A 7,056-nucleotide genomic window follows, 5' to 3' on the forward strand; every position below is an offset into this window, starting at 1 on the left:
CTGAATGACAACCTACAGCCAATAAACAAACAATCAATGTGAGTCTATTGCACAATCCTGCTCAAATTGCGACATGATTTCCCCTGGGTAGCGAGTGAGCAAGGCAATAAGGGACGAGGTTTGTGGTACAAAATTACAAGCAGGAAATGTAATTTGACAATGACTGAGGTTCTCCTTCAGGGACAAACAGCCGCTGGGATATGAGATAGTGTCATGAGTGACCTCTGCTGGGACGAATAGTCAGTGTGTGCTGCTAAAGTCAGATTCATCTCCCAAGGTTTGTAGCAGTACTTAGTTGTGTATGGCCTTTCGGTTGATTGACGCAGTTAAGTTTTGATGCAGTATCATGAAAGTTCTTTAAGTGGCTGCCATGAACGTTACATCCACGTTCAATTCAAAATGAATTCTACCCTATAACTTTAAATTTGCATCAAACTCACCTTGTCCCACCTGTCTAGGCGGCAGTTAGCATGCTATCTACAAACTTAGCATCTCTTGAGTGGTCTATCAGAGCTGCTAGCATGGCTGCAATTTATTCAATATTGATCATTTCATATGATTCATTTACTACCGCCCTTATTTCTATTTTACAGGCATACTTTGACCAAAGAGTGTGCGCCACTTCCTTGTGACCAGGAATACAGAAAGAGTCAGCCACATAGATTTAGCTGAGAGTGATGGTGTCCCATACCCACCACTTAAAAACAACAACAACAACAACAAAAAACAGCAAAACACTTGAACAGAATATTATAAACAGTACAGCACATTGTCCCGTATAATCCACGTCATCTTTATCCAGCTGTTTTCTCAGGCATTCAGAAACACTTTGAGCTAAAAACACCTAACATTTCCAATTCGGCGCTCGGCCACAGTAGAGGCCTAGTATGACCAGCTGGTGCATCCAGAGGAATCAGCTGGCTGATGCTTGTCCATACTGGTTAGCAGTAGTGTTTGGGGATTGCCAAGGATACAGCTGGATAAAGAAGACAGTACACTGCACTGGAGAGTTTGTAAATGGACAGCTTTGTTTTTGGTGATGGTTTGATTCGCTCAGACACCAATTTGTCTGTACATGACAGCCAAAGCACACTTTGAGGAAGAATTATCGCTATTCATTCTGACCTCTGATCTTGATCTGTCTATATAAATTGTCATTTATGACAAAAAAAAACAAACAAACAAAAAACAAAAACTATTCATCTCAGCTGTCCAAGTGTCAGTTAGCATGCTAACTGTAAACGCCACACTGACCTCACTACTTGTTTTTGCAACTCTGCACCTATCAGTAGTTGTACAGAGCTGCTGGCATGGAAATTGTTTCATATAGAATTCATTCCCTGCTAACCTAATTACTTCTAAATTCTCCCCAACACCAAATAGGGTTATGAATCATGCTCTTCTTCACTCACTTAGGAAGACCATTTTGCGTGAATCAATAATTACTTGTTTTTGCATGAAAAAAAAAAAGAAAAAAGGCTGGAAACATATTAGAAAAATCAGTGTAAGTGCGTTATTTGAAAACTCATATTGTTTGAGGTCTATCTATTCAAAACTCATTATCTACCACATGCCTGACAAAACACATTTGAGTAAATACTTTTTAAAATTATGTTTTGCAGCAGAATGCCTTGTTTATTTTTCTGTGGGCTGCTTCCCATATCAAATGATGCTAATGTTCAATGCAGTGTATCGGCAGCAGATACAGCCGCATCCCAATCTTCTCTTGCTGGTAATGAATATTTTTTTCATTTATATAAATAAATGAGTCTGGTAGGTAGGATATTTGTCTTATGAGAGGTTCAAAATATAATACAAAATTGTGTACTTGGCATGAGAAATAGGGCCAGCAGAGAACAACCATTTAGAGATAAACTGTATCTGTACTCACAAAAGATAATTGAAAACTCTTTTGGAGGTACAGAACACCTCAGGTGCTGAGCAGATAGATCTAATAACAGTTTACCATTGCAGACAGCCACATAAGAAAACTAGCAATCCCATACATCCAGCAAGGCACTCTAAGCCAAATCCAACATTAAAAAAACATTTTTTTTTAATGGTTCCAAAATGTAAAAGGCTTTTGCTTCAGGAGTTCATTGGTATATCCATAGATGGGCACTTATCTCTTTTTCATGTTCTTATCCAACATCTTCAAAATTTGACTTTTAAATCTTATTTTTATAGTCTTAATGCCGTGTTTCTTTTCTTCTTCTTCTTCTTCTTCTTCTTTTTTTTGGTACGTTGTATGATGTTTGAGCTCTTGCAGCAACTTTCCAATTTGTTTTTTTTAGCAAATGGTAAAAACATGGCCTCCATGGCAGAGGTCATAATAACTTCACTCAAAAGTCAAGGTTCTCTCTTGTGCCCTTTTTACAGTGCCTTTCCAACACACGCGTCCCTCAAGAGGCCCATGCAAGGGTACAGAAGTGTTCTTTTTATGAGGTCTGACTTTAAAAGCAACCTTTCATAGAACATCATGCCTGGGGAACTTTACTGTACCTGCAGACTACCACATCATTCTTACTCAAAATGTCACATTTGTACCTCTGCGCCCGATAGTCTCTCAACACGCCATTAAATCTTACCAACACCTAACCCATCTATTCTCTTAACATTATGTGTCATTCCCATTACTGGCTTGTTGGATGAAAGTCACAGAGTGTAAAAGGAAGAGAAAAGTCCTCGTATTCCTGTGTGAGCCATGTCTTTAAAAATATATTTGCTCTAAGTTACGGTGAGAAAAGAACGCCGATAGAAACTTGACAGCCAGTAAAGATCACACCCCAACACAAGATGGGAAAACTTGTGTTTTTTCACATTTATACTGTGTTTAACTGTAAGGTTTGAAATCCTATCAGCCGAATAAAGCTGCAGTACCTGCATGCAGAGCTTTGCGTGAATAAAGACCAAGGTTAAAAAAAAAAAGAAAAAAAGAAAACACGTACAGACGCTGGATATAATTTGCTTGGTTTTAAACTGTGGGTAGATTACATTAAAGAAGATGATGTCATTTGACACTCAGAGGTTTTTAATGTTATGTGAGGCGAAAATGCTGTTGGCAAAAATGAATGAATATAGATGAAATACAGGCTCTATTTTAGATTCCACCTGCCAGGGAAGCCATCTTCTCAGCAACCAATGGAGTGAAACCATATGATTGCTGTCGCTACAGGCCTCAGGTGAGGGAGGATTGCAAGCATGATTGAATTCCCTACCCCAGTAGTAGGAGATGTAAAAGATGTGACAGAACAAGTTAAAGAAATAAAAGATGTTGACTCGGTTTTTGATAATTCGCATTTAGGCTACCTGTGCTGTCATTGTGTCTGAGTGAAAACATACCGGACACCTGAACATTAGCGGACTATTTTGTCGCGTTGTAACAATGCACCCGTAGATGTGACGCAGCATTTTTGTATTTGTCATTTCTGCTTGATACCACAAGGGGAAGACATTGTGCAAAAATTCTAGACAACTTTAGCAGGTGTTCTTTTTTCTTATTGCTTTAATTACTGAGAGCAAAGCCAATCTTGTCATGAACTAGCAAGAATCAATGAATGGAAATAACATTTATTGTATTCAACAGCATACAGTTCTTATGCGATTACTAACAGAATGTAGGACTGAGTTTATTGGGTGGTCTGTACACCGTTTTCTACTACTAGTACGACAACTACTACTACTACTACTACTACTACTACTACTTTTAGTTGTAATTGTTATGGTGAGGCAAACACAGCAAGAGGCTTAGGTAAGTAGAGACCTTTATTCACAAGCAGACAGGAACACAGGAACAGAACGTGTGGTAGATGACATGCAGGAACAGAACGTGTGGTAGATGACATGCAGGAACAGAACGTGTGGTAGATGACATGCAGGAACAGAACGTGTGGTAGACGACATGCAGGAACAGAACGTGTGGTAGACGACATGCAGGAACAGAACGTGTGGTAGACGACATGCAGGAACAGAACGTGTGGTAGACGACATGCAGGAACAGAACGTGTGGTAGACGACATGCAGGAACAGAACGTGTGGTAGACGACATGCAGGAACAGAGCGTGTGGTAGACGACATGCAGGAACAGAACGTGTGGTAGACGACATGCAGGAACAGAGCGTGTGGTAGACGACATGCAGGAACAGAACGTGTGGTAGACGACATGCAGGAACAGAGCGTGTGGTAGACGACATGCAGGAACAGAACGTGTGGTAGACGACATGCAGGAACAGAACGTGTGGTAGATGACATGCAGGAACAGAACGTGTGGTAGACGACATGCAGGAACAGAGCGTGTGGTAGATGACATGCAGGAACAGAACGTGTGGTAGACGACATGCAGGAACAGAACGTGTGGTAGACGACATGCAGGAACAGAACGTGTGGTAGACGACATGCAGGAACAGAACGTGTGGTAGACGACATGCAGGAACAGAACGTGTGGTAGACGACATGCAGGAACAGAACGTGTGGTAGATGACATGCAGGAACAGAACGTGTGGTAGATGACATGCAGGAACAGAATGTGTGGTAGATGACATGCAGGAACAGAACGTGTGGTAGATGACATGCAGGAACAGAACGTGTGGTAGATTATAGAAGAGATCCGTGGGATCTTCTTGGAGCAGGAGAGACAGGGAGAAGTGGGGGAACAGGGTGCAGGGAGGTCAGTAACGATGCAATGAATGGTTACAATCAGACAATTTACAAGGACACACCTACTCTGAGAACACAACCAAAGTCCAAGATAATGTTGCTTAATTTAACCAAGCTGACTAAAAAAAAAAATACAATGACAGCCTTGTCTTTCTTGGTTATTTCTCCACCTACTATGTTCCCCAAAATGTGCTGATTTTGTTTGTTGGCAATGAGAGGTTATTTTATGTAGTGTTGAGTAATTAAAAAAATAACTTATCTGAAAGAATGAAGTAACCATAACCACAAAAACACCCATAGTTTCACCCAAGACTTTTCATGCCTGAGTCTGTGTCTCGACAGTCATCAGCACACACCTGCAGCGTGTGACGAATGTGAAAGAATCCGGAGACACTGTGGTGAATGACAGCCATGATGAAGCATTAACTCACCCGCGTGTATTTAATTTGATATGCGAATCTACTAAAAAATGCTATAAAAGTTGTCAAATCCTGCTCATAACAACGGCAGCTTTGGACTCATTAGGGGATCTGAAAATGTGCGTTTGCTTGGCTCGTGATGATAATGGCCTCATGCTCCTGATCTGATTTGTGCCATGCCAGCTGTGTGAGACAGGATCATCTACATGACAGCAGGTATTAGTACATTTCTATCTGGAACCATGATGTAACCTGAGCCATTAGCGGCAAAAACACTGATGTAAAGGCCCCTTATCAGGATGAATTAGTTTTAGAGAACATTTTCACTCCGTCTATGTTCCAATAATAAATGCACGTTCACATCTGTTGTGGGGAGGCGGCCTGGACCTGGCTGCAACTCACTGATCAGCATGTTGCATGAAACAGCATGGTTACAGTCTTGCAGGATGCTCACATCTAGGTAGGTAGTTCATGTTTTCGTCAAACGGATTGAAAATTAGTTCTCTGACGCACCAGACTGTGTACCTCCACATATCAAATAATCATCTATGGTTCAAGAGAAATGTGCGTCGCTCCTCCTCTGCGTGATTGTAACTGGTCATCCAGGTCTGACGTGGCCCCTTGAATGCGATCGCCTGTACAAACAGGTGGGAAACACTGGAGTGATGAGTTTAGTTGATATACAACTACTAGGATGCTTCTACTTACCCCTGACAGCAGCTGGTCAAGAACAACGCTACCACACAATGCTCAGCTTGCTTGGAGTATTGAAGACACACACCATACAATAGAGTTAACATGTACAAGATGAATAATTCTGAGATAAACACAGAGCCTTGGTGAACCCCTTAGGTAGTTTTAATAATTCTGGTTTAACATTATTTATTTAAAGTATTGCTGTCTGTCACCAAGGCAATTTTTAGCCATAGATCCCTCTGATTTCATAACGGTTAAGTTTTAGGTATTTATTTTAAAATCAATGAGTGGTTAATAGTGTACTTTAAAAAAAAACAACAACAAAATGGGTCGCCTCTCAGCAAGAAGGTTCCAGGTTCCAGTCCCGCCTCCAGCACGGGGTCTTTCTGTGTGAGTCTGCATGTTCTCCCTGTTCCTGTGTGGGTTCTCTCTGGTACTCCAGCTTCCTCCCACAGTCCAAAGACATCAAGAGGGGAAGAGGTTAATCCAGACTCTAAATTGACTGTAGGTGTGACTGTGAGTGTGAATGGTTGTCTGTCTCTATGTGTTGGTCCTGCGATGGACTGGTGACCTGTCCAGGTCCTGTCCTGAAGGATGCTGGGATAGGCTCCAGCCCCCCCCCCCCCCGACCCTTAACAGGATAAGTGGTAGAAAATGGTTGAATGGATGGGATATATTATTAGAGCCATTTCCCATAGTTTCTTCAAAATATTATTGAAACAGGTTGGATAAAAATGACAGACCTACAATTATAACAACATATAAAACATTAATCCCAACCCAATCCCAAACATTATGACACAACTGCACTTTGTCTGGCAGGACCTGCAAAATCCTACAAATATGAAATAAAGGGTTGTTATTTCCAAAATACCATCAGCACACCCTTTCATTGTGTACTTAATTTTCTCAAGTTTCAGGAAAAACAAAGCTTCAAAGAGGGGGGAAATTAGGACATTTCCACTGAGTGACAGAAGGCTTCTCGCTATTCAAGAGGTGAAATTAATAATTCCTTTTTGAACTTGGATTGATTGCTCTGATTTAGCAGGAGAGCCAGAGATAGCAATCAATGGAGATGGCTGTATAATAATTCCCATTATAGCAGACATTCTGTTCAAATAGCTGGACCAATAGTCCGGTAAAATTGCATGAAATAAAAACATGTGAGTGAGAACAACAGTCTATTTTGTCCTCTATCCTATTTCCAATTGCAGGAATCTTACTTATCTGTTAGGGTTGCGGGGGGCAGTCATTTTTGAGAACTGACAGCGAAGGACAGGTTGGT

The sequence above is a fragment of the Aulostomus chinensis genome, chromosome 21, assembly GCF_037954235.1.
Source record: "Aulostomus chinensis isolate RoL2024-O1b breed Wild chromosome 21, RoL_Achi_v1.0, whole genome shotgun sequence".
Taxonomy (NCBI): domain Eukaryota; kingdom Metazoa; phylum Chordata; class Actinopteri; order Syngnathiformes; family Aulostomidae; genus Aulostomus; species Aulostomus chinensis.